This window comes from Hyla sarda, chromosome 10, assembly GCF_029499605.1.
Source record: "Hyla sarda isolate aHylSar1 chromosome 10, aHylSar1.hap1, whole genome shotgun sequence".
Classification (NCBI taxonomy): Eukaryota; Metazoa; Chordata; class Amphibia; order Anura; family Hylidae; genus Hyla; species Hyla sarda.
In genome coordinates, this window is record NC_079198.1 from 19,251,119 (window position 1) to 19,255,485 (window position 4,367).

At 46.5% G+C, this 4,367-nt stretch overlaps 1 protein-coding gene across 1 annotated transcript in view; it reads right to left on the reverse strand.

Moving 5' to 3' along the window:
- Positions 1-4,044: 4,044 nt before the first annotated feature.
- Positions 4,045-4,367, reverse strand: part of BCAM (basal cell adhesion molecule (Lutheran blood group)) — a 90,647-nt gene continuing 90,324 nt past the window's right edge. Inside the window, exon 16 of the mRNA XM_056543321.1 lies at positions 4,045-4,367. This exon is cut by the window's right edge and continues 316 nt beyond it. The gene's annotated coding sequence lies outside the window, so the exon portion shown is untranslated.

A 4,367-nucleotide genomic window follows, 5' to 3' on the forward strand; every position in this document is an offset into this window, starting at 1 on the left:
CCCCACATTAGGTGCAGTATAGCTCCCCCACATTAGGTGCAGTATAGCTCCCCCACATTAGGTGCAGTATAGCTCCCCCACATTAGGTGCAGTATAGCTCCCCCACATTAGGTGCAGTATAGCTCCCCCACATTAGGTGCAGTATAGCTCCCCACATTAGGTGCAGTATAGCTCCCCCACATTAGGTGCAGTATAGCTCCCCCACATTAGGTGCAGTACAGTTCCCCCCACATTAGGTGCAGTATATCTCCCCACATTAGGTGCAGTATAGTTCCCCACATTAGGTGCAGTATAGTTCCCCACATTAGGTGCAGTATAGTTCCCCCACATTAGGTGCAGTATATCTCCCCACATTAGGTGCAGTATAGTCCCCCACATTAGGTGCAGTATAGTCCCCCACATTAGGTGCAGTATAGTCCCCCACATTAGGTGCAGTATAGTCCCCCACATTAGGTGCAGGATAGTCCCCCACATTAGGTGCAGTATATTCCCCACAGACATAAAGCCTTCAGCCATATACAGTGTATGGCTGGAGGCTGTATGTCTGTGTACTGCCCCACTTCAGTGTTCCGACCACCGGTCCTCCGGTCCGGGGTCACGATCTACTGCTATGGCCTATAGTCCATAGCAGTAGGTCCCGGGACCGGAGGACCGGTAGTCGGAACACTGAAGAAGACGTGCTGCCAGATCGTGTTGGTCACTTACCATTCCGGCCGGCGCGCGCATCCTCTTCCTTGAATCTCCGCTCCTCCGTTACTATGGGCGCACGCACGGGACGTCAATGACGTCCCTGCGTGCGCTACTTCCCGGCGGCCCCTGTGTTTTTAAAGTTAACGCGGGGGCCGCTGTAGAAAGGTAACCGGGACATCCTTGTGTCCCGAAAAGATCTTTCGGGACACAGGGACGTCCCGAATGTGAGGGCTGCGGGCTGCTCAGTGATGGCCTCGGATGCCCCCCTGAGCTTGATTAGGGTGTGTCTGGGCACACCCGGCACACCCCGTGCGCACGCCTATGGTGCTCACTCCTGTCTTGTCTATCAGACTGCAGCATGAAAACAGAGAGGAGGGGGTTACAGAGCTGTCTACAGTGATTGGATAAAGAGACCCAGCACAGTACATCAGACTCAGGGAGGAAGTAAATGCATGGCGAGGGAGGGCGGGATCAGTGCTTGACTGAGCAGTGGATGTCAGAATGAGTGAGCAGAAGGACAGAGCCAAATACAGAAGTTAGACACATAAAAAGAAGTCAGACACATGTATCGAGGACCAAGTGAGTAACATATGGAGGAATTATTTTTTCCTGTGATATGACAGGACCCGATTCTTCCTTTTGTGTACCCCTGTTTTCAATGGACACCCAGATTTTCCCTCTGGCTAATAGAAAGGGGTTAAAAGCAGGTGTCAGGAGCTGTGGCCTATTGTTTTAGTAATTATCAGACTGTCACAAATTGTTTACTAATACTGCATTATATGTGAGTAAACACTTTAAAGGGAGCCTGTCATCAAATTCATGCTGCCTGAACCACGATTCATTGGGGTGGTCCCCAGAAGCTTCTCTCTGCCCTATTGGCCTTGGTTAATAGATCTCTTTATATACCCATGCTAGAGAGATATAACAATTAAGGTTGGTGGGGTGGGCAGAAGCAGCAGGGGACCACCCCGGTGAATTAAAGGGGTATTCCAGATTTATACATCCAAAAGATAGGTGATAAGATGTATGATCACAGGGGTCCCGTCGCTGGGGACCCCCATGATTTTGGTGCCGGGCGCTGCCTCCGAGACGGGGACGTGACATTGTGGCTACGCCCCCTAGTGTCGTCACGCCACACCTCCTCCCTTCATGTCTATGGGAGGGGGTGTGACAGTTGTCATGTCCCCTCCCAAAGACATGAATGAAGGGGGCGTGGCATCACTAGGGGGCATGTCCATGACATCATGTCCCTGTCTCGGAGGCAGCACCCGGCACAGAATGCATGGGCTGCACCGAGATCGTGGGGGTACCTTTAAATTGGGGTATCTCACAAGGGCACACTTTCCTAATACTACAGCTTACCGGCTGGTGAGGATACTTCTGCCCCCTAAAAGAGTCCATTCGGCCAATATTAGGGGTTGACATGGCTGCTGGCAGAAAGGGAAGGGGGATTTTACATAGGATTTTACGGGGATTGTATGTAGATTTTGCCTGGCACAAGGGGCCAGGTTGGAATTAACATTCTTCCAGGGATTATTATTCTGCCTCTGTCTGTAATATTGGGCTCTTATATTTCTAATTCTAATACACTTTATCAGGCCTCCTTCACTCGAAGACTCCCTCCCTCTCTTTTTCCTTACCACATTCCATCCTATCCTTGGCTCCCATCCCTAGATTTCTAATTACCCGCATACTTATATAATCTGACAGAGAAGTTTATTTTCATTGATATGACGCTGGGGTTTAGGAAGAAGCTTTTCAGCTTGTGCCAGGTTAATATAAATAACCAGCTGCCGGGTGACCGAAAATAATTGCGTAAATCACGACTGAAGGTCAACTGTGGAAAAGTATGAGCAGAAAAGTTCACAGATCCAACCCTACCCCATGGGCATTACCCCTTGTGGTGCCTTAGAAGACAACGATTCAACTCATGTGCCCAATGCTGTGGATCTCCATGAACATGCAGATTTTTGTAGATTTTGGTCCACTTCTTGATAATAAATGTACTTTAAATGGTACCTGTCATGTAAAAAGTTTTCATCTGTTGGGGTCTCAGTGCTGAGACCCCCACACTGATCGTAAAACAAGAAGGAAGAAGCATGCTCGTAGCGATCTCCACCCAGCTTCTCTGGATGGCCCCTCTATAAGTATGTGGGGCCGACCAGAGAAGCTAGACAGAAATTTTTGCAAGCCATGGGACTGAACTGTTTAAAGGGGTACTCCGCCCCAAAACATCTTATCCCCTATCCATAGGATAGGGGATAAGATGTCTGATCGCGAGGGCCCAGCCCTCCAGTACTTATTAGCTGCTGAATACTACAGAGGAAATTATTTTCTTTTTGGAACACAGAGCTCTCTGCTGACATCACGAGCACAGTGCTCTCTGCTGACATCTCTGTCCATTTTAAGAACTGTCCAGAGTAGGAGAAAATCCCCATAGCAAACATTAGCTGCTCTGGACAGTTCCTAAAATGGACAGAGATGTCAGCAGAGAGCACTGTGCTCGTGATGTCAGCAGAGAGCTCTGTGTTCCAAAAAGAAAATAATTTCCTCTGCAGTATTCAGCAGCTAATAAGTACTGGAAGGATTAAGATTTTTTAATAGAAGTAATTTACAAATCTTTCTGGCACCAGTTGATTTAAAAAAATAAATAAAATAGTTTTTCCCCGGAGTACCCCTTTAACAGTACGATCTGGGCAAAACTATCTACTAAAGGGCCTGAAGGAGTGGTGGATGACACAGTGATTCTATTATACTCTACTACCTCAATGTATCAATTTTGCCATCTCTATCGAAGCTGAATTTATGAACCCCAATGGAAATTAATAGAGATGAGCGAACTTACAGTAAATTCGATTCGTCACGAACTTCTCGGCTCGGCAGTTGATGACTTATCCTGCACAAATTAGTTCAGCTTTCAGGTGCTCCGGTGGGCTGGAAAAGGTGGATACAGTCCTGGGAAAGAGTCTCCTAGGACTGTATCCACCTTTTCCTGCTCACGGGAGCACCTGAAAGCTGAACTCATTTATGCAGGAAAAGTCATCAACTGCCGAGCCGAGAAGTTTGTGACGAATCAAATTTACTGTAAGTTTGCTCGTCTCTAGAAATTAACCTCCCTTTCCTCCAGCCACATCTTCTTCCCTTGGATAAACTTCATGGATATAATGTTTTTTTTTTTTTTTTTTATCAACCATACTATTAAAACAAAAAACAAACAAAAACAAACAAAAAAAAAAAAAAGCCCACACTCCAGGATGACCAACTAGAAAGTCATTAAAGCAAATGTTTGGGTATGAAGACCATCTGACCAGAAGAAATAAAAGAAATAAGGAGATCATACAAGCAATGTAGGGGTCTGACCAGTGTAATGACCATAGAGAAATACATTATATACATACAGGCCGGACAGAAGCAGGCCAAGACCAGTGTAACAGTAGCCCACTGAGATCTGTTGCCCCCCAAGGCATGCTGGAAAAAACTGCTTCAAACAGTAGGACAGAGGAAATCATTTACATAGTTTGGAAGTTAAAAAAAAACAGGTAAAAAAATTAGCAAAAACATATGGATAAAAAAAAAAACCTGCAACAAATAAGGGTAACCGACTGAGGTCTGTGGTGGGCAATGCAGCAATGGCCGACCACCATTTAAGGCAACACTAGGTAGGGTAGTATACCCAA